At 35.3% G+C, this 25558-nt stretch overlaps 1 protein-coding gene across 2 annotated transcripts in view; it reads right to left on the bottom strand.

The window, feature by feature from the left end:
• The window catches only part of MLLT3 (MLLT3 super elongation complex subunit), a 288824-nt gene that overhangs the window by 82399 nt on the left and 180867 nt on the right, over window positions 1-25558 (bottom strand). The window lies entirely within an intron of this gene.

Below are 25558 nucleotides of genomic sequence, written 5' to 3'. Positions count from 1 at the left end.
GAATAGCTAGCTGTTTTGGAGCCACCTATAAAGGGCTATGATGACAAAAGGAAGAGAGGGAATTAATTCTATGGAGGGATGGAGACAAGAATAATTCAGAGATTTGTGGAGAATTAACACCTCAGTTAGGTCCTCAAGGATAAGCAGGTAATTTCTAGAAATATGAGAATGAAAAGGTACATGGAGACCATGGATTATAATGAACTAAAACAACTAAAACAGATTATATTTAGGGAGTGGCATGCAACTGCAGCAAAGATTGAAAAGGAGGTGGGAAAAACAGCCAAAGGTCACATACTGAAGTAGATAATATTACATTTTAATAACTTTTTAATATGAAGAATCACAAGACTTCAAAAAGAAATAAAATAATTCTCAATTTTAAATAAAGAGCAATTTTTTTCTAACCAAACTTCTTCAGTTAAGGAATATGTCTCCCATCCACTAGCAACAACAACAAAACCAAAGAAAAGGAATGAAAATAAAAGGAAAGGAAAGAAAAACCTAAAAGAACAAAGATTTCAGTCTTATCGTTCAAGATGGAGGAGTAGAAAGACGTGTACTCATCACCTCCTGTGAGAGAACCAAATTCACAACTAGCTGTTGAATAACCATCGACAGGAGAATGCTAGAACTCACCAAGAAAAGATACCCCACATCCAAAGACAAAGAAGAAGCTATAGTGAGATGGTAGGAGGGGCACAATGATGATAAAATCAAATCCCAAATCTGCTGGGTGGGTGACCCACAAACTGGAAAACAATAATACCAAGGAAGTTCTCCCACTGTTGTGAAGGTTCTAAACCCCACATCAGGCTTCCCAGACTAGGGATCCCACAAAGAGACTGGGAATCCCTAGGGAATCTGCCCTTGCAGGTCAGAGGGATTTGATTATAGGACTTCCACAAGACTGGAGGAAACAGAGATTCCAGTCTTGCAGGGCACAAACAAAACCTTGTACACACCAGGACCCAGAGGAAAGAAGCAGAGACCCCACAGGAGACTGAATCAAAACTACCTGCTAGTGTTGGAGGGTCTCTGGTGGAGGTGTGATTGGCCAGGGTTCACCACAAAGACGGAGGCCCTGGCAGCAGCAGTCCTGGAAGGTCCCCCTTGGTGTAAACCCTCTTGAGGTTCACAGTTAACCCTACCATAGAGCCCACAGACCCCAGGGCTGGCTTGCCTCAGACCAAACAGCTCAACCCCATCCATCAGCAGATAACTGGATTAAAGCTTTCCTGAGAAAGATCCTGCCCACCAGAGCAAGACCCAGTTTTTCCCACCATCAATTCCTCTCATCCAGATGCCTACACAAGCCTCTTAGCCTCCTCCGTCAGAGGGCAGACAGAAGAAGCAAGAAGAATCACAACCCCACAGCAGCTAGAACAAAAACCATATTACAGAAAGTTAATCAGAATGAAAAAGCAGAAACTTATGTCCCAGATGAAGGGACAAGATCAAACTCCGGAAAAACAACTAAATGAACTGGAGATAGGCAACCTTCCAGAAAAATAATTCAGAATAATGATAATGAAGATGATTTAGGATCTTGGGAAAACAATGGAAAAGATGCAAGAAATGTTTACCAAAGACCTACAAGAACTAAAGAACAAAAAGAGATGAATAATACACTAGAAAGAATCCTCAGTAGAGTAACCGAGGCAGAAGAACAGATTAATGACCTGGAGGACAGAATGGGGAAATCACTGCTACAGGACAGAATATAGACAAAGAGAAAAACAAACAAAAAAAAATGAAAATAGCCTAAGAGACCTCTGAGACAACATTAAATGCATCAACATTCACATTATAGAGGTTCCAGAAGGAGGAGAAAGAGTAAGGATCTGAGAAAATATTTGAAGAGATAATATCTGAAAACTTTCCTAACATGGGAAAGGAAACAGTCAACCAAGCCCAGTAAGCACAGAGAGACCCAGGCAGGATAAACCCAAGGAGGAACACACCAAGACATACAGTAATCAAACTGACAAAAATTAAAGACAAAGATAAATTATTAAAAACAACAAGGGAAAAATGACAAATGACATACAAGGGAATTCTCATCAGGTTATCAGCTGATTTCCCAACAGAAACTCTACAAAACAGAAAGGAACGGCATGATACATTTAAAGTGACAAAAGGGAAGAAACTACAACCAAGAATACTCTACCCAGCAAGACTCTCCTTATTAGATGGAGAAATCAAAAGCTTTCCAGCCAAGCAAAAGTTAAGAGAATTCAGCACCACTAAATGTTTTACAATGAATGCTAAAGGAACTTCTCTAAGCAGGAAACACAAGACAAGGAAAACCCAACAGGAAATAAGCCCAAAACAATTAAGAAAATGGTAATAGGATCATACATATCAATTATTACCTTAATATAAATGGATTAACTGCACCAACCAAAAGACACAGACTTGGCTGTGGAAAGGAAAACATGTATATTTCTGCACTTCTACTTACCACAACACTCTGCTTGACCCCCAAAATCATATGTAACTATTTTATATTGTCAGGCTAATCATGTTGCCATCATGGCTTGCAAACGTAATTATCTTTTTTTTTGGTTTCGCTATTGATTGTGAAAACGGATAAACATCTTTTACCATTGTGATTATGTAACTATTACTCATTTAATACCACTGCATCATGATTGTTCAACAGAAAAATAATAGAATTCTATCTCACCAAAACTACCATTTAATAGAAAAACCTGTAATCACTTTTCAAAATCCAGATGCATATCAGAATTACCTCGGAAAATTTGAAAATACAAATGCCCATGTATTGCTTTTTTTCTCCAAAGCTCCAGATGTTTCTAATGAGCAGCCATGTTTAAAAACAACTGGACTATATGATGATCTTTTACTTTTGTCTAGTTTGTCTCACTTTTTCTAGTTCATATTCAGTGCTCCCATTTAATTTAGTTTATGTTCTCCAATTTCTCCATCTCTTCCTTTTTTTTCTTTTTTGATATTCTTTCTCAAGCTTTTATCAGCATAATAGAAAAGCTTTTCTATACATACATATAATATGTATAATATATATATTTTAGAAAACCTATGCACTTTTTTGCCTAACTAAAAATTTATGACATTTTGATTCCATTTGTTTGACTTAGTATGAATATAATGCTAGATTTCTAATTAAAAACATAGATATAGACCTATACATAGAAAACTATAAAACACTGATGAAGGAAATCAAAGAGGACACAAATAGATGCAGAAACATACAGTGTTCATGGATTGGAAGAATCAATATTGTCAAAATGGCTATACTACCCAAAGCAATCTATAGATTCAATGCAATCCCTATCAAGCTACCAATGGTATTTTTCACAGAACTAGAACAATTAATTTCACAATTTGTATGGAAATACAAAAAAACCTCGAATAGCCAAAGTAATCTTGAGAAAGAAGAATGGGACTGGAGGAATCAACCTGCCTGACTTCAGACTCTACTACAAAGCCACAGTCATCAAGACAGTATGGAACTGGCACAAAGACAGAAATATAGATCAATGGAACAGAATTGAAAGCCCAGAGATAAATCCACGAACCTATGGACACCTTATCTTTGACAAAGGAGGCAAGGATATACAATGGAAAAAAGACAACCTCTTTAACAAGTGGTGCTGGGAAAACTGGTCAACCACTTGTAAAAGAATGAAACTAGAACACTTTCTAACACCATACACAAAAATAAACTCAAAATGGATTAAAGATCTAAATGTAAGACCAGAAACTATAAAACTCCTAGAGGAGAAAACAGGCAAAACACTCTCTGACATGAATCACAGCAGGATCCTCTATGACCCACCTCCCAGAATATTGGAAATAAAAGCAAAACTAAATAAATGGGACCTAATGAAACTTAAAAGCTTTTGCACAACAAAGGAAACTATAACGAAGGTGAAAAGACAGCCCTCAGACTGGGAGAAAATAATAGCAAACGAAGCAACAGACAAAGGATTAATCTCAAAAATATACAAGCAACTCCTGCAGCTCAATTCCAGAAAATTAAATGACCCAATCGAAAAATGGGCCAAAGAACTAAACAGACATTTCTCCAAAGAAGACATGCAGATGGCTCACAAACACATGAAAAGATGCTCCACATCACTCATTATCAGAGAAATGCAAGTCAAAACCACAATGAGGTACCATTACACGCCAGTCAGGATGGCTGCTATCCAAAAGTCTACAAGCAATAAATGCTGCAGAGGCTGTGGAGAAAAGGGAACCCTCTTACACTGTTGGTGGGAATGCAAACTAGTACAGCCGCTATGGAGAACAGTGTGGAGATTCCTTAAAAAACTGGAAATAGAACTGCCATATGACCCAGCAATCCCACTTCTGAGCATACACACCGAGGAAACCAGATCTGAAAGAGACAGGTGCAGCCCAATGTTCATCGCAGCACTGTTTATAATAGCCAGGACATGGAAGCAACCTAGATGCCCATCAGCAGACGAATGGATAAGGAAGCTGTGGTACATATACACCATGGAATATTACTCAGCCGTTAAAAAGAATTCATTTGAACCAGTTCTAATGAGATGGATGAAACTGGAGCCCATTATACAGAGTGAAGTAAGCCAGAAAGATAAAGAACATTACAGCATACTAACACATATATATGGAATTTAGAAAGATGGTAACGATAACCCTATATGCAAAACAGAAAAAGAGACACAGATGTACAGAACAGACTTTTGGATTCTGTGGGAGAAGGCGAGGGTAGGATGTTTAGAGAGAACAGCATGTATATTATCTATAGTGAAACAGATCACCAGCCCAGGTTGGATGCATGAGACAAGTGCTCAGGGTTGGTGCACTGGGAAGACCCAGAGGAATCGGGTGGAGAGGGAGGTGGGAGGGGGGATCGGGATGGGGAATACATGTAACTCCATGGCTGATTCATGTCAATGTATGACAAAACCCACTGCAATGTTGTGAAGTAATTAGCCTCCAACTAATAAAAATAAATGAAAAAAATAAAATAAAAACATAGATATGCAACAAGCAACAAAGGTTTACTGTATAACACAGTGATCTATAGTGAATATCTCATAATAACCTATAATGACAAATAATCCGAAACATAATATATGTGTGTATATATATAACTGAATCAGCCTTGCTGTACACTTGAAACACTGTAAGTCAACTATACTTCAATAATATATATATAAAGCAAAAATAAATAAATAAATAAAAGAACAAAGATTTCACCTAATGGTCATCAAATGGACTGAAAAATTTCCAGCAATTACTATTGTATAATCATGAGGAAAGAATTAATCTCTATTTCATTTTAAATGTGTTACCAATATTTTTACTCATATAAACATTTCAGAATATAAAACCTATAAATAAGCTTTCTATCTAGGAACACAATCTGAGTTCATACTTACCAGTTTCTGAACCTCTGTCATGGATAGTAAGAATAAGAAACAGAAGAAGATAAAAGTAGATTTTTTGCATCTGGATATGCAAAAATCCAGACCAATACTAAAAGACAAGCTCTTTCCTGTTTACTTTCACCTCCTAACAGAACCAAACGCAATTAAATGCCCAGGGTTTCAACTGGAACTTGTATCTTCAGACCTGTTGTTATATTTCACCTCTAACTTACCCACTGAAGTCTAATGATATGTAAACCAATCTTATATTCGTTAAGTATCTAGCAGGACCCGGGAAACACCAGTAGTCAAAGACTATGCTTTTCATGAAAATGAAAAATCTACCAATTGGGTCTATACAAGAAAAAAATAAAAAATAAAAAACCACACAAATATATATAGATCAACCTCATAAATCCATACCCCAAATGAAAAATTATTGTTTAATGATAGTGGAATATACATTTTTCTTATTACAAAAAGTTGTATCTTATTTGCTCAACAAAAAAATGACATATACCAATTATTCCATTTATTATTCTCAAGTGAGCATTTGATTTAAAAATTCTAAAATGAGTGAAGTTACTAAGCAAAGACATGCTTTTATCCATTAAACTAGATAATTCCTTATAAAATATTTTAATCTGAGATTTAAAAGCAGAATGCTAAAGACAGTACATATTCATATTACTGAAAGGACGTTATTTTATAAATTCTATTATAAGACATTTCCTGGCATGTTAAGCAATACTATGAATAATTAATATAAAGTATAATGGACAAACTAAATTAGGGAAGAACATTTTGAAATCTAATATCCTTGAGGTTTTTTTTTTTTAATTGGTTTGTTAACCCACTGAATTTTGGCAATTTGCAAACAGTAGTCTAATTATGGCTCTAGAACACCGAAGCACTGCTGTTTAATATTCAGTCTTCATGGAGTATTACATACAGTTTATAAAGACACAAATTTTAACCTACTAACATATTTTCTAGAGTTAAGGATTTAAAAATAATAACATTTCTGCACCAAGAAAAAAAAAAAGGACTTCTATACGGGTCCTTCCATGATTTATTTTCAAAATCCTTTTGTAGGACAAACTGAATTCTTAAGGCAAAGTACATAGTGGTAACGACACAGGTTCTTATGTCATGGAAAGTTCAAGTTCTCGTCTTAATTACATACATATGATGTTAAGTACAAAACTCAAGAAGTTTTATAACTTTACTCCCCATGTTGGTCTACATATTAAATGCCTACTGTCACCTTTTCACCCACCCAACAAATCTTAATATAAACAAGTAATCAATTATTCTTGCTCCTTCTACTTTAACAAAAAGCTTTCTTTAAGCTAAAGCAACTCAAAGTTAAGAAGGGAAACATGAAAAAAAAAAAAAGAAAAGAAAAGAAAAAAAGAAGGGAAACATATTTCATAATAACACCCCAGACAAAAATTTAGAAAATAACAAAAAGGTGAGAGAACAGTTTCTATTCCAGAAGGTTACATTTTCTTTGGTCTGGGCCTGTGATAAATGTCAAAGTTCACATGTAGTCACCTGCCTCCATATTCATACATATAATAAACGTAAATAGAGACTTAGATATAAAGTCAGGAAGTAAATTCTTACTGACAGAGAATAGAAGCTTTCACTAATTCTCAGTTTATCAATCCCATATAAATTGGGGATCAAGTCACTGACATTTAAAATTTTTTACTGAACTATTAACCTCAATATTAAGTGCCACTAAACTGCACAGACTAATTACCATTCAATGTGAAGTTTACACATGTTTTATAATTCAAATTCTCTTTGCCTGAGGCTGATTAGCACAAACTGAATATCAACATTAGGGAGAACATGTGTGCATAATTCAAATCTCAAATATTTAAGGCCAATGTTTAAACATAAATATATATACATTTGTACTAACTTTACAACATATGAATATAGGGTACAGTATTTTCTTTCATCCACTGAGATTCAACTGAATGCTTCCTTGTTTTAATTTTCTGGAACAGAATGGGTCCCTTTAATTCATAATCTCTTCTAATACTACTTGTTGGCAAGTCCAGTAGATGGCTTATGAAAAGAACAGATTATGACTATTGGCCAGAATAAGGTTTTCTGATTATACATGACTTTCAATATCCATGTTATGACATCCTTTTTCTAGCACCGCTGATAACACAAAGCTGATTCTTCCTCCAGCTCCTATTTCTTCATCTATTTATCCTCTTATTCCTGGTCTCTGTCCTAGTGTACCTGGCTTCTGTGTTGCATAGATATTCGGATCATTCATATCTTGTTTAATAAAATTTGCATAGGGACAAATAAACTCTCTCAGAAGTGTTATCTAAAACCAAGAAACTCTCCAAAAGGAGTTTATTTGTCCAAAGCGCATCTTAAAAGGGCATTTCCTAGAATAGTCCAAGTATAGTACAGTCCACTTCCTAGTAAAGTCCAAGAGGTTATGCATAGGACGGGTTGGAGAAAACCACGACAGTCAAAGATAGGCTTTCCAAATAGAAATTTCTTCTGCAATGCCATTAAAGACATGATAAAGGCATAGAGGGATGAAATGCCAACTCAGGCTATGAATAAAGCATAAAAATTCAAGACTCTGGGGAGAAAACGAACCTTGGATTTGATTTACCTTCTCCACTTCAATCCCAAATCCAATCCATTTGCCTCTCTTGAGCCAGTCGGTGATATAGTGAGCAGGGCCTGAAGAATGTGGCCATGGATTATAAGTATCTTGAAAGAGGACTGGTGTAGGACTTGCTCTGCTCTGAGCTCCAAGCAAGACCCAGAAGAGTTCTACACATACATAACTGCACAAGTATGTGCTCAGGGGACACTCAAGAGGAGAAGGAGTCCCTTGTCCTCCTGAGGCTGGGAATGCAGGAAGATTAGAAGGAAGGCACAGCACCCTCCAAGTATACATGAAATATACAACATGCGAGCTGCTGCAGTGCAGGCTGAGATTTTTTATAGGATTAAAACAACCTAAGATCCACTAACAGCTCGACCTGAACCCCAATGCATATGTGAACCACATACCCAATGACAGGAGAGAGAAGGAGAGAACAGACCTAACAGATTTCCCAAAGGATAGGGACAAAACAGTGAGGTCAAAAATAGTGTGACTACCTAAGAAGAGTCGAGTAGAGAGCAAAAAGTAATTTCTACAGATTTTAAAAAAATAAGTGAAAATGTAAAGGTAAAATCTTCAAGCTGAATAATTCAGTAGATAAATTAAAAGAGAAGATGGACTGTAAATGGTGACCAAGAGTAACTAAAGGATCACCTGGAAGAAATCTCAAATTATGAACTGAAAATATGAAGAGGTGAAAATCATAAAGGAAAAAGAACAAGGCCTTGAAGAACAGATTAAAGCAACCTAACTAACATACCAATCACAGAAAGAGTTCCTAAAGAGTCTCTAGAAGGGGGAAGAGAAAAATATAATAGAAGAGACATTGACATTGAAGTCACTCAGTCGTGTCCGACTCTTTGCGACCCCATGGACTGTAGCCTACCAGGCTCCTCCGTCCATGGAATTTTCCAGGCAAGAGTACTGGAGTGGGTTGCCATTTCCTTCTCCAGGAGATCTTCCCGACCCAGGGATCGAACCCGGGTCTCCCGCATTGTAGGCAGACACTTTACCATCTGAGTCACCAGGGAAGTCCAATAGAAGAGAGGCAATAGTTAAAGTAATATGAAAGAAAATTTCCGTGAACTAAAGAAAAGATTGAATTGCACCCTTACAGGGCATTCCAAGATCCAGGCAGGACTAAAGAAGAAAAAGGAACACCTTCAAGAATATCATACTAAAATTCCTAAACTTTAAGGATAAAAAGAAAATCTTATAAGTTACCAGGAAGAATAATTATTTAACACTAAAAAATAATCAGATTAACATTGAACCTCTCATTTGTAATGCTGGAATTGACAAGAAAGAACAGTAACATCTAGATTGCTAGGAAAAAAGCAGTACAAGCTAAAGATCATATCACCTACTGCCCCATTTAACTTCAGAAAGGATTCTAAGGGATTAATAACTGAATCAGAAATAAAACCATCCATGTAAAAAGAAACAAAGAATGTAATTATTTTACCTTCTATACAGAATTAACTAAATGAATAATAAAGTATACATAATACATAATAACTGCTCAATATGAATTTTTAACAGAAACGTCTAACAGAAATCTGGACCTAAAAATTAAATTATCTCCAAAGAAATTTAGGAACATTAAAGGAGAGGATTAGTGTATGAAGGTGAGGGAAAATGTTGGTATCATTTTTCATGTTAAAACAAAGAGAAAAATTGGATTTATGAACAATCGAAAGGGAAGGTGGCCAATAATGAAATGGAAAGATACATAATAATTGACACATAAATAAGGGGAAACTGGGAAATAAATATAAACTTTAAATTAAGAAAAATGAAAAAAGTCACAAACATAAGTAACAAGGTAAAAATTAAAAAAAAAAAAAAGCATCACACATTAGAATTCAAAAGAAAGCTGAATTCTCCCACTAAAAGACAGACTGTTAGATGAGTTAAAAAGACAAAGGACATATACAGGCTGTTTATAAGAAACATTTAAAATTGAATGACTAGGAAAAGTTTAAAATAAAGGGAGGAGCCAAAAAATATCAGCTAAAGTGCCGCCCAAAGAAAGCATGAGTGTTATATTAATATCACACAATATGAAATTCAAGGTTAAGCTGACTAAACAGCATAAACAATTTAAAAGTTAAATTATATAAAGCAAAGGGTATTGAATATGCAAAAAAACTTATTTCAATGAAATAAGAAATCAGTACAATTTTGTCAGAAATACACATATAAACAAAATAAAGTGAAATGAATACAGAAATAGTGAAATTGATTAATACAATCCACAAACTTGATTTAACAACTATACAGAAAAATTCTTAGCTCTTAAACAAAGCTTATAGTTTTATATATGCCTATTAAATGCTGATAAAAATTAATCATAAAGGTATCATAAAATGAACTTTAAAAAATCTTTTAAAAATATTTGAACAGATTGTATTGGTAGATGATACTCTAATAAATTAGAAAGTTAAAAAACTAAAAACAAAAGAAAATCAGTCAAAAGAAAATAATGAAAAGATCATTTCATATAAAGAATATAGGGGCACAGGAAAACATTTGCTCTAAAGAAAATGTATTGTCTTTATTGCATTTTTTATTTTTAAAAGCAGAAGAGGAGAGAAATTAGGCCTAAAAATATACTTACTACTCACTCTAAGAAACTTTTAGAAAAAGGTCCACAGATATAATACCAAATAAAATAAAGTAAATGAAACAAATGTCACCATTTCTGCTCTAAAATTACAGTGTTCAATGTATATGTAGGAATCAAATTCTAAAGAGAAACTTAACAAGTTAATTCTCATTTAAAGGAGAGCTATAATCTACTTTTTAAAATCTACTAAAAGAGGTCATCCCATTGACAGAGGAACCTGGGGGCTACAATCCATGGGGTCACAAATAGTCAGACATGACTTAAGAACTAAAAAACAACAAAGAGAGGTCAAGTTTCTGGAATTTAAAATTTCTTACATGTAAAAATCATGATCTTCCATAAAAGGAATAAAATCAGTGAAAAGATAGCAATTTATAGATATCAGTATCTCAAAATAGGTAGGCAAATACCAGAAGACAGAATCAAACAGTTCAAAATGGTTGAAAGAGAAAGAGTCCAGGTAAAGGATGGAGCAAAGTGGACCGCTGATGACTTTTATAGGCTTTTAGCACCATTTGAGTTTTGTACTATAAATGTTTTATTAAAAGTAAATATTATAACACAATGAGATGGTGGAGCAGAAAACATTTCAACAACAAATGATAGGACTAATTTTAAAAAATGAATCAAAACTTACTTAAACATCAAGGCTAAAGAGAGGCAACAAGGCCCCAAATTTAACATGTATCAGTCAATCGATAGGGAACTGAAAGAACATTATACAAATGGAAAAGAAATGGCATTTGAGAATAGTAACAAGGGTCTTTCATTCAATAACAATCTAAATGGCCTGTTCCTAAAAAGAACATGAAATATTTAGACTACAAGAAGGAAAAAGAAAACAGTGCCATTAAAGGACACGATGCTTTGGAATGTTTTACTCGTTTTGATTTTTCAATAATGTTGTACTGTTCTTGAAGGTGATACTCCACCATGAATTTGAGAGAACTCTACAGTACACCCCCACAGCACAGAGAGAGAGAGAGAAAGAAAAGAAAACCATTTCAAGATCTGTCCAGGGAGGGGCAACAGACAGTTTGAGGAAATGAAGATTCATCCTCAATTCCTCAATTTGCCTGGATCTAAATAAAAGACAACAAATAAAGATATAACTACACCTATAGCTGCTGCTGCCGCTAAGTCGCTTCAGTCGTGTCCGAATCTGTGCGACCCCATAGATGGCAGCCCACCAGGCTCCTCTGTCCCTGGGATTCTCCAGGCAAGAACACTGGAGTGGGTTGCCATTTCCTTCTCCAATGCATGCATGCATGCTAAGTTGCTTCCGTTGTGTCTGACTCTGTGCGACCCTATGGACAGGAGCCCACCAGGCTCCTCTGTCCACAGGATTCTCTAGGCAAGAATACTGGAGTGGCTTGCCATTTCCTTCTCCTATAGAGATACAGGTAAGTGCGGATTTTGCACAAATAACAGAAGATGCAGCAACCATTCTATCTGTTAGGCATGAACCAACAAGTAATGAAAGAGCATCAAAAGATGATGTTGGTCATTCCAAGAGAGAATCTAAACAAGAATAACAGACAAAATCAGCCATACCTGGCTAGGCATGCTGCCAATTCTTTATAAAGAAAGACTGGCCTTAATAACAGGTACAAAGAACAGTTACATCTAGGAAGCAAAGGAGACCCATTTGAGGACTTTTAAAGAAAAAGTCAATATTAACAACTATCCACCTAAGGAGCATCATTCAGGAGCAAAGTGGGAGAGAGGCTGGAACAGGTAGAGGGTGAAAAAGGAAGGCTACTTAGGGAACTATTGTACTATGGGATGTGGTGGTCACACTATGAGAGTGACGGTGGTGAGGGCAACAGGAGTGGCTCACTGAAACACCTACCAGTCCAGACACTGATGTAGGAGTGTTACCATTATCTTATGAACCCACTTCTATTTGCCCATTTTACAAGTGAAGAGATTTGAGACACAGAATCCAAAATGTCCAAAGACATATCCATAACTCAGCACTAGAACTGAGATTTAAGCTCCCGCAGTCTGCCTTCAATGCCCATACTATCACACTATGCTTCTATTGACTCTCAGAAGGAAAGCTGGTTTCCCAACCAATTTTTCATCTTGCCAACATAACCTGAGCTATAAATGGAGGATGGAGAGAAACAGGGAGGGAATCAATGGCTTTAAAAGAACAACACTGAACATGCCCGCAGTCTGGGCATAACTATATAAGGAAGTTCTATTTAGTTCCAGCAGAGGTAGTACAATATATGACTCTGGGGTAGGTTTAATAGCAAGTAACATATTTTGAAACCAGACGCTCTTCCTGTATGTTTCAAGTGACTTAAACTTCAAGTCTTTTGTTACTAAATAAATATTTCAAATTTGACGGACATTAGAATAGTTGTGTTCTGTCTTAGAGGATGAACATATGGTCACCAAGGAGGATGGATGGGGGAAAGGGATAGTTACTGCATTTGGGATGCACACTGTACACATTGCTATATTTCAAATGGATAACAAGGACCTACTGTGTAGCACAGGGAACTCGGCTCAATGTTATGTGGCAGCCTGGATGTTGCGGGAGTTTGGGGGAGAATGGATACATGTATATGTACGGCTGAATCCCTTCTCTGTTTACCTGAAACTATCACAACATTGTTAATCAGTGATACTCCAATACAAAGTAGAAAGTTAAAAATAAAAGTTGTGTTCAGAGGGCGTGTTTGATATTAGAACATCAACCTTTCCTATAATATTTTTTCAGAACATGTTATCTTGAATCATTTTGAAGAGTATCACAAAACTATAGGAAACATTTCTCTCATAATTCAGTTTTCAAAATCAATGTAAAAAAAACAAAAAAAAACCAAAATCAATGTAAAAATCTGCCACATTATATAATTCGAAATAACAAAAATTTATAGTGCTCAAATAAAATAAATGCTCACCTCCAAAAAGCGTGAGTTGAGGAGATCACTGAATAAGAAAACTGGAGAGATTTTATAAAGGCCTCCATATTTGGAAAGAGGAAACTGGGGAATTTTAGCACAAAAACAGGAGGCAATAAATAAAAACAATAATTTTTAAAATCACAAAATAAGTGTTATATAAGAAAAGAAATATGATAACAGTATATATCTAACAGTGGCCACTTTACAGTCACAGCTGTAAACAACATTTACTGATTTTCAATGTCTACACTTTAACCTGCTCAGCTCTACCACTTCCTAAGTGACTTAAATTTCCTTGTCAGTAAACTGGAGACTATAATATCACCCATACCATCAAGGTCAACTAGATGATTAAGTAGCTTTAATATATGTAAAATACCAATGTGTGTATACACGTATGTATTATAATATAAATATATATATACTACATGCAAAGTGCTTGGGACATAGCCAGAACTATGTAAGTACTTTTGATTACTACCACTAGCAGCCATGAAATTAAAAGACGCTTGCTGCTTGGAAGAAAAGCTATGACCAACCTAGACAGCATATTAAAAAGCAGAGACATTACTTCGCCAACAAAGGTCCATCTAGTCAAAGCTATGGTTTTTCCAGTAGTCATGTGTGGATGTGAGAGTTGGACTATAAAGAAAACTGAGTGCCAAAGAATTGATCCCTTTGAACTGTGGTGTTGGAGAAGATTCTTGAGAGTCCCTTGGACTGCAAGGAGATCAAACCAGTCAAAGGAAATCAGTCCTGAATATTCATTGGAAGGACTGATGCTAAAGCTGAAACTCCAATACTTTGGCCACCTGATGTGAAGAACTGAATCATTTGAAAAGACCCTGATGCTGGGAAAGATTGAAAGCAGGAGGAGAAAAGGGGACGAAAGAGGATGAGATGGTTGGATGGCATCACCAACTCGATGGACATGAGCTTGAGCAAGCTCCAAGAGCTGGTGATGGACAGAGAAGCCTGGCATGCTGCAGCCCATGGGGTCTCAAAGAGTCAGACATGACTGAGAGACTGAACTGAACTGAACTGAATTATTATTACTACTCCTGCTACAGACAGGCACAGAAAATGTAAAACTTTTATTATATAAGACACTGTTATCACCTGTGACAATGCAAAAGCAAGTGTTTGGATGATAAATATGAAAGGCAGATATATAAACAGAGAAAGGAAAGAAACTCTAGTATACCCTGAGACTACAAAGTTTACAATCAGGAAACAAAGTCCATGATCAGTGGAACAAGAAATAAACATGCAGAAAGCTATATCCAAGGTAAGAATTAAAAATGGTATCATACTGGGAGGAAAAGAGAGCAAACAGATTGGGTTCTCACACAGAAATAGAAGCATAAGCACATAGTTTGGAAACTTAAAAAAACTTAGGCAGTAAACCTAGAACTGAAAAAAAAAAAAAATAAAGAAAAGAGTAAGAAAGAAAGTTAAAGTGCTTCCTTCTAGGAAATGTAAAGAAGATTGGGGAAGAATACTATATAGGACTTCTGGATTTTCTTAATACCATCCTTTGCTAATTTTTTAAGCTAATTTTCTGCCACTATTTTGGCAGAAAATACATGTCTTCAACCTCCCAAATGTACTTTTGCATTCTCTCCTCTTCATGTACCCATTTACACTTCAGAGATTTTGTGAAATAAACTTTGTGTTTGAAAAATAAAGAGAAGCTGTTCAACTATATCACTGCTATGTGGTTGTTTAGTTGCTCAGTCGGGTCCATCCAACACTTAACGACCCCATGGACTGCAGCACACCAGGTTTCCCTGCCCTTCACCATCTCCCAGAGTTTGCTCAAATTCATTGTCCGTTGAATCGGTAATGCCATCCAACCATCTTATCCTCTGTCATCCCTTCCTTCTCCTGCCTTCAATCTTTCCCAGCATCAGGGTCTTTTCCAATGAGTCAGCTCTTCGCATCAGGTGGCCAAATTATTAGAGCTCCAGCATCAGTGCTTCCAATGAATGTTCAGGGTTGATTTCCTTTAGAATTGACTGGTTTGATCTCCTTGAGATCAAAGTCTTGTCCAGTAGCACAATTTGAAAGCATCAATTCTTCAGTGCTCAGCCTTCTTTATGATCCAACTCTCACATCCATACATCACTACTGGAAAAATCATAGCTTTGACTAGATGGACCTTTGACGGCAAAGTAACGTTTCTGCTTTTTAATATGCTGCCTAGGTTTGTCATAGCTATTCTTCCGAGGAGCAAGCGTCTTTTAATTTCATGGCTGCAGTCACCATATGCAGTGATTTTGGAGCCCAAGAAAATAAAGTTGGTCACTGTTTCCCCACCTATTTGCCATGAAGTGATGGGACCAGATGCCATGATCCTTGTTTTCTGAACGCTGAGTTTTAAGTCAACTTTTTCACGCTCCTCTTTCACTTTCATTAAGAGGTTCTTTAGTTCCTCTTTGCTTTCTGCCATAAGGGTGGTGTCATCTGCATTTTTCTGATGTTATTGATATTTCTCCCAGCAATCTTGATTCCAGCTTCAACTTCATCCAGCCTGGCACTTTGCAAGATGTACTCTGCATATAAGTTAAATAAGCACAGTGACAATATATAGCCTTGATGTACTTTTTTCCCAATTTGGAACCAGTCCATATCTAATTATTCCATGTCCAATTCTAACTGTTGCTTCTTGACCTGAATACAGGTTTCTTAGGAGGCAGGTAAAATGGTCTGGTATTCCTATCTCTTTAAGAATTTTTAACTTTCTGTTGATGTGGTTTCAATGTTATCTCTCTTTTTTTTTTTTTCCCAAAGCAAACTACAATCAACCTCTAAGCTACAAATTTATCTTGGATACTTAGATTGCATTTTGAATTTTATTCATTATACTAAGATCATTAAAAGATGAAGAAAACAAAACCTATAAATCATATTCACAATTGAGAAATGGAAACAACTGAAAAAATTTTCTTTCAGTTCTAAAGTGAACAGAATTAATAGTTAAATTTTCATTTCCCTAGCCTTCTGCTCAAAAGCCTTAACAGTAAACCTAAAATATGTCTTCTTCAAAATTAAAAATATATTGAAGTACTATAAGTGCATGTAAATACAAAATTTACCTGTAAAGTATCATTTGCAAGAATATTCAATATTTTACAAAATAATACTCCAAGTAAATTTCCAAATGTCTTCCTTTCTCAAATGATTAGTTTTAGCTATGCTCTACATACTAAAAAATACTTTTGTTTCCCAATTCAATCTCATTTAAAATGATCCTATTTATATACTACTCCCTCACTTGCTATGGCTTTAAGTCTAAATTATAATTAAGTACTGTTTAAGTTATATTTAGGAGACTTTGCAGTTTCAAGCAAACTTCTATTTACATTTGTGGTTTTAAATTAGAAACTCAAAGTAATAATTATATAACTTCTCTTTCTAGATATATATACTTAACTTTGTACAATTTCCATTTTCTTAAACAAGCTCTAAAACATATTGGCCAGATAATTTTGGTCTCTTTCAGTACTAACTGGAATTCTGACAATGAGCCTTGATAAGTAATTGCTACTCACAAAGAATAGTCAAATCTTCAATGTTTAATGTATAATATTAATCACAATAGAGTGGCTGGAGGCATAAGATGAAAAATGGTGCCCAATATATAAAAATTCAATAAATCTACTGTAAAAATAAAAAACCCAAAGAGAGATACAATTAAACAAGGGGAAAATATAATCAGGGTTAGGCTGTCTTGCCACCTTCTCTCAATAGTTCTTCAATTCATATTTATTGAATCTCTAACAATGCAAAGCACAATGCTGAAATTGCTAGACATGGTTTTGGGGGGAAAACCCTTTTTAAATGGGCGATATAGTAGACTCTTTGGGAATACAATTAGATATTGGATAATTATAAAATTCTTCACTGTGGAGCTTATTAAAAAAAAGAAAAAGAAAATTCCAAGAGTGATGAGCATGTAAAAGAGATAGAGACGGAAAGAGAAAAGAAAAGGGAAGAATTAAAAAGTGAACTGTGAGCTACAGTCAGGCATGAGAGATGAGGATGCTTACAGGGCATCATAGTTCCACATTCTCATGAGTTTCTAAAGACCAAACTTGGGGCCTAACTCAATGGGCATGAGTTTGAGTAAACTCTGGGAGTTGGTGAAGGACAGCGAGGCCCGGTGTGCTGCAGTCCTTAGGCTCACAAACAGTTGGACACGACTGAGCAACGGAACTGAACTGAACTGAAACTTGGGGCATACAGCATATTTGGAAACATGAACTTCAGACTCTCTCAGAAACCCAGGAGAAGCCTTGAGAAATCTGCCACTGGGGAAAAGTACTCTGAATTCAGACCTCAGGATTGCCAGAGTTCAACTAAATCAAACAGAACTCACGATTTTAAAATATCCCTAAACACAAAGAAATAAGCCACTATGATCTGAGAGTCTCTAAAAGGGTCTTAAGGGTCTCAGATACTGGAATCATCAGATGCAGAACATAAAATAATGACATACAAGTTGTGGAAAGGGAAAATGTTGGAATCCAAAGCAATAAGAGATAAGTTTTTTCAAACTCATGTCCACTGAATTGGTGACGCCATCCCACCAGCTCATCCTCTGTCGTCCCCTTCTCCTCCTGCCTTCAATCTTTCCCATCATCAGGGTCTTTTCCAATGAGTTGGCTCTTTGCATCAGGTGGCCAAAGTATTGAAGCTTCAGCATCAGTCTTTCCAGTGAATAATCAGGACCGATTTCCTTTAGAATTGACTGGTTTGATCTCCTTGCAGTCCAAGTGACTCTCAAGAGTCTTCTCCAGCACCACAGTTTGAAGCCATCAATTTGTTGGCACTCAGCCTTTTTTACTGCCCAGCTCTCACATCTGTACATGACTACTGGAAAAAACACAGCTTTGACTATATGAACCTCTATCGGCAAATTGATGTCTCTGCTTTTTAATACTCTATCTAGGTCTGTCATAGCTATTCTTTCAAGGAGCAACTGTCTTTTAATTTCATGGCTGTAGTCACTGTTCGCATTGATTTTGGAGCCCAAGAAAATGAAATCTTACAGTTTCAACTTTTCCCCCAACTATTTGGCGTGAAGTGATAGGACCAGATGTCATAATCTTCATTTTTTGAATGCTGGGTTTTATGCCAGCTTTTTCACTCTCCTCTTTCACTATCATCAAAAGGTTCTTTAGTTCCTCTTCACTTTCTGCCATTAAAGTGGTATCATCTGCATATCTGAGGTTGTTAATATTTCCAGGCTCACAAGAGTCTATCATTAAATTTTCTGGAATTTTGTGAACAGTTTTTAAATAAGGCTTTTGTGTGTACGTGCTCAGTTGCTCAGTCATGGCTGACTCTTGCAACTCCACGGACTGTATGCAGCCTGCCAGGTTCATACCATGGCATTTCCCAGGCATGAATACTGGAGTGGCTTGTCATTTCCTACTTCAGGGCATCTTCCTGACCTAGGGACCAAACCCCCTGTCTCCTGGGTCTCCAGCATTGGCAAGTGGATTCTTTACCACTGGGCCCCCTGGGAAGCCCCAAACAAGGCTATTACTAAGTGTTAAATGATTAAAAAAAATTATAAGAAGAAAAGTATTAAAAGCAGAGGTAACAGATAATCAAAATTCATCACTCACTCGTTTACTACATTTACTATTATCTGTTTTCTTGAGGTTATTATTGATGTTTACTGTATCAGGATGGTGGAAATACTTCACAATTACATGATACTGCATTTCTATTTTCAACTCTACAATTATTGACATAACATGGTAATAGAGTATTTATACCACAGAAATAAGCAAACACTAAAAATCAGGAATGTTTCCTCCACAGAGGGAGATGCTGTATCTCTGAGGGTATAACTCTGATTTAAACAGATAACAGGCTTCAAAAAAACAAAATAATTATTTTCAAAGCATTGAAAGTAAACATCACCCTAGAATTGAATAATCAGCAAAACTACTTTTCAAAAGAGGGACAACAAGCAAAATTTGTACAGTTAACAAAACTGAGAGTTCACTAAAGGAAAACATCACTAAAAGAACTTCAATAGGATTTACTTCAGGAAGAAGGAAAATGCATTCAAGAAGAAATTATGATAATACAACTAAGCTAAAAATCAAACAATCATTTTGATTTAAAAAATTTCCACACATTTGGAATTGTAAAAACATATTTCTAAATAATTCACAGGTAAAAGAAATTAAAATGGAAAATTTCAAATTTACCATATGGAACTAAGAAAATACTACATATTAAACTTGTGGGATGTAAATAGTTAAAGCAGTAGTTAAGAGAAAAATTTTTAGCTTTAATGCTTACATTTGAAAAAATGAATGACAGAGAATTTTGCATAATAACTGAAGCAAAAGAAGACTATAAAGATCTTTTTAAAACTAAAAAAATTCAACAACATAAGAAAAGTACTTTGTGGTAAAGAATCTGCCTGCATTGCAGGAAACTTGTGATGGATCCCTGGTTCAGGAAGATCCCCTGAAGGAGGAAATGGCAATCCACTCCAGTATTCTTGCCTGGAAAATCCCACGGACAGAGGACCCTGGCAAGCTACAGTCCATATGGTCATAAAGAGTCAGACACAACTGAGCAACTGAGAATGCATGCACAATAAAAACCAGTCTTCTCACTAAAACTGACCCAAAAAGAAGTAAAGATCAAGAATAGTCCTTCATTTAAGTCAAGGATGTAGTTTAAAATCTTCCTACAAAGAAGGTATCAAGCCCAAAAGATTTTATAAGCAAATTCTAGGAAAAGACAATATCAAACTTACAGAAACTCTTCCAAAAGATGAAAAAGAGATAACATTTTTCACTTCCTGCAGTAAATATTATCAAGTACAAAACTTGCCAAGAAGAGTAAGAGAAAGAAATATCCAAACTTACCTCAAGAATATGAATGCAAAAATTTTAAATAAAATATTAACATAATTAATCCAATGGAGGAGGGTCCCTAATAGGACTAGACCAAATGGGCTTTATCAACACTCTTAACCAGTTAGTACTAGGAGATAAATTTCTTACCTTGAAGAAAGATAGCTACTGAATTCCCATGCAAACATTATTCTAAATGGTCATTTGTTAGAATTATTCTTTTTAAAATCAGGAATATTTATACCTAATACTTTACTGACACAGGACCACAAAAGGCAGGGGAAAAAAGAAAAAGGAAAATGAGAGACATATGTCATTATTCACATGATATGACTGCCTATAATGAAAAACAAAAGGAGTTTTATGGAAAAAATTATTGGAATTAATAAGTTTAGTAAGATAGAAATATGCAAAGGTAAACTGCATGTTTACACATCAACAAAAAACCAGGGAACATTTAATATGCTATTTATAATAGCAATAAAAAATATAAAGTTCCTAGGAATAAACAAACTATAAAACTATCTAAACTTTTATCAGAAATATCTTAACTCTTCAACAACACTAAAGAATGCCTAAATAAACTCATACAGAGATTAGTTGCATGGATAAAAATACTCACTATCTACAAATTCATTGAAATTTCAATCAAAATCTCAACAGAGTTTTTCAAAGAACTTAAACTAAACCTAAAAAAGAAAATGTAATAGAACTTGTCATGCCATATAGCAATTATAAAACTACAGCAACTACAACACTGTGGTATTGCTGCAGACATCAATGAACTGACCAAGGGAACAGAGTTGAATCACATCCCTCCAACAGATTCACAAATATTTGAAAATCTGAAATTTGACAGGGTAGGCACCAGACATCTTTGAATAAAGCATAGACAACTTAATAAATTGCTCTGGGACTGATTTTCTATATAGGAAAAAATTTAAATTAGACTCTTACCTCATACCATACATAAAATCAACTCCAGATGTTTGAAAATATTTAAATGTTAGGCAAAGCTTTTCTCAAATGTGTTGAGAAAAAAAAAATACAGTAGATCATCTATATGACTATGGAGTAGAAAGCATATTAACAGGACACAAAAGGAACTAGCTATAAAAAAAAAAATCTGACCACATTAAAATTAAGAATTTCTATCAAAAGATACAAAGAAAATTTAAAAGCCACTAAATAGGCAAAGCAGGAAAAGATATCTATAACAAGTATAACCAACAATGAATCCATATTTCCAGAATTAAAAAAAGATCTTCAACAAATAAATCGAAAAACAAGCAGAAGACATGAACAAACATTTCAGAGAGAAAGAAACATGAATGGCCACTAAAATGTATGCTCAGCCTTATTACTAATCACTTAAATATAAAATAACAGTGAGATATTGTTTAAACACTCCATAATGGGTATTGACGAACAAGTTTAACTAGAAAAGAGAGCAATGGTACTTCTTTACGCATTGCAGATACAGGATTCTAAATTGTGGCAACTACTATATAAAATAATAAGAAGTTAAATAAGTGAATGTCCTATTGAGACAGGAAGGGTGCAGAGCACAACTTTTAAAAGAATGACACAGCTGTTGAAGAGATGACATAAACTGGTTAGAACCAACCAGGTTCAAAATGGTGGATGAGTCGACTTCCAGTGGACCTTAAGCCTCATTATATGCTCACTGTTACTACACTAGCTAATGACACATTCACAGGTGCCATGACAGTTCCGAGGCCAATCATAAAAGGCCAAAAAGTAGGTGGTGGCCCAATTTCCGGAAATCTCTGCCCCCTCTCCAAAATAGTTGGAATACCCCTCCCACTCATTAGCCTATGAAATTACCCACCCCTATAAAAACTGACAACCCAGTACTCTGGAACCTCTTACCTTCTGAGATAGCCCATACTTTGTTTGTGGAATGTGTTTCTTCCATAGACTCTTGCCTTCTGAGATGGCCTTCAATCTGTTTCTGGCATATGTGTCTACCTTAATAAATCTTTCACTTTACTACAGCTTGCTCTTGAAAGCTTTTCTGCACAAAGCCAAGAACCCACACTTGGTGCCCCATCCCTGGGATAGGCCTGAGGCCTGGGACATGCGTGACCATCCTCTGGCCCCCCACTTTCTTTCCTGCAACACTATGACTTGGCAATTTAATTCATGAGTATATACTCTATAGCAATATTTCTCAAATGTGGTCAGCAGGCCAGCAACATCATTATTACCTGGATACCTATTAGAAACAGATTTTTAAGCTCCATCCCAGACCTACCAAATATGACTATGCAGCAAAGCCCAGGAATCCTCACATATACCAACTCTCCTGGTGCTTCTCATGGGTCCTAGAGTTTGAACCACTTGTTTAGAGCAATGCTATTCAAACAGAACTTGTTAGTGAGACTGGAAAGCAAGAGTGGATTGCATTGCTATTTATAAGTCAACCTGTATAAAATAAAGTAGATTGAGTCCCATGTAGTAAAGGTAAGTATTGATTTGTAAAAGTTTTGTCTCATTTATCTATGTATACTTCTGTGAGGGGGTATTTACTTTATTATGGAAAACATTTCTTACTATGGGTCAGAGTCATAAAAGTTTGAAATCCACCACCTTAGAAAAACTTTTGTATATGTGTACTGGAGACATAGCCTAAAAAGTCTACTGTTTCATCATTCAAAATAAAACAAAATAAAAAGGAGTAGTCTAGACATCTAGATAACAAGAGAATAGATATACCAATCATACTGTACAGACTAGTATAATGCAGAGAAATCAATAATATGCAATAACAATGGAAAATCTTACACAGTGCTGAGTAAATAAAGCAAATCACAGAAAATTACATTCAGTATCACACTATTTTTGCAAAGATCAAAAATAAGCAACGTTGAACAAATATAAGATTACATACAATTGTGGTAAAACTATATTTAAAAGCTCAGGAAGGTTCTACTAAAATTCCATGGTTTGATGGTTTGATCAGACGTTTTTCACTGCTGTAGGTGGAGCACTTGTGGGGAAAATAAAGTTGAATCTCAAAGAAAAAATAAATAAATAAATAAAAGCTCAGGAAAATTCAGGAGCACAGTTACATCTGGGGGACACAAAACAGTGGACTGTAGCGCTGTATACAGGTAATCTGAATGGTACTAATGTTCTCTCATTCTTAAGTTGAAAGGTGGACTCATGGTCCACTTTTTATAATTTATACATAAAATACATTTAACCGTCATATATATCAATTATAGCACAACATTTTTATTTTAAGAAAAACTCATAATACCTGATGTCAGACTCCTCGAGTTTAGTAAGGGAAATAACACATTCAGACTCAATGGACACTTATCTATTAGCTGCTTTGACCAAAGCACACACATTGTCTCACTGAATCCTTTAAGAGTCCTGAGAGGTAGGCACTTGGCAAAGAATAGGCAATCACATATATTTTGAGTGAATAAATGCCCAAATAATTTTATAATTCAAAAAGAGAGTTTGATTATATGTTGTGTATTATGGTCCTACCCATAGGAGTTAAATGAAATAAGAGACAATTAACTCTATTAATAGAAAGAAATTTATACTCTATTCTTATTGTTTCTACATTCTAATACTTATTACCAAATGTATAATGAGAAAAATCACTTTTCTTGCTGGAATTATCTCTGGTTAAAGGTAAGAAAAAAATTAACAAACTACAGGGTAGAGCTAACTAATATAACATTTCTACATTACTAGGATTTCCATTTTGCACTTAAAAGCTGAGTTAGCTATGTGCAAGGCACCAGTTCTCCTCAGGGTAGGGAAGAGCAGAGCTATGATGATACAAGAAAATAAATTACCAAGGCTAAAAAAAAATCTATGACATATTTAGTCTATGCACTTTAATAAGAACTACAGTTTAAAAAGTGTGAAGTCAAATACTTTTTTCATTGAATACACATTAATATAAATGAACACACTGGAAATGGCTGTCTCACAAAATTATTCCCATCCTTCACAAAGAACTATTTCCTTTTACAGGGCTCCCACAAATGTATGCATTTTGTTTTTCAAACTTAGTTCATTGTTGTGTTTCCCCCTACCACCACCCCCAGAACCTGGAATAATGACCAACCACTAACAGACACAGAATTAAATATTTGTCTTTGAATGAACTTACAAACTTGTTGAGCACTTATAATAGGCACTTGGGGATGCCAGATCAAAAGTGTTATAGTATATACATACACACACACACACACACATATATATATACACACACACATATATATAAATGTATACACATATATTTATGTGTATGTGTGTGTCCATGTTGATGTATAGTAAATATAAGAACAGACTTAAACTTAAGGAGGAATGGCATATTTATATTTTCTCTAAGTATCTCCCAATAAAACACTTATTAATTACAGAGGTGAAAAAAAAAGTAATTTGCAGTACAGAAGCCGGCTGACACCATCTGAATCAAGTGTTCAGAGTAATACTGCAGTAGTAATGGTAGGGTACAATAGAAATCATGATCGTATGGTTGGACACAATGAGAGGAACCCAGTATCACTTCTGTAATATTCCTGCCAGAGATGCATAGACTGAATCTGGTCATGAGGAAATGTCATACAAACCCAGATCGAGGGCCAACTACTAAATAATCAGCCTGAAATAATTCAAAGAAGTCAAGAAAAGACCAAGGAACTCTTCGCAGATGATAGAGACCTAAGAGACATAATAACCAAATGCTACATATGATTTTAGACAGGATACTTCTGGTATAAAAACAAAGGATATCAGTGCAACAATCTAAAACTTGAATGGGCTCTGAGAAGTAGAGGCTGGTAATGTATCAGTGCTTCAGTGCTAAATCCTGCCTTTGATAACATTAACATGCTTATATAAGAGAATGTCCTTGTTCGCAGGAAATAATGTATTCAGGGTTGATGGAACACTGCGTTGGCAACTAATTCTCAAATGGTTCAGGAAAGAAAATCTCTTTGTACTAATAACTTTCCTGTAAGTTTGAGATTTTTCAAAATTAAAAAATTAAAGTATATAAA

Source organism: Cervus elaphus, chromosome 29, assembly GCF_910594005.1.
Source record: "Cervus elaphus chromosome 29, mCerEla1.1, whole genome shotgun sequence".
Classification (NCBI taxonomy): domain Eukaryota; kingdom Metazoa; phylum Chordata; class Mammalia; order Artiodactyla; family Cervidae; genus Cervus; species Cervus elaphus.
This window is presented reverse-complemented; position numbering and strand designations above follow the sequence as displayed.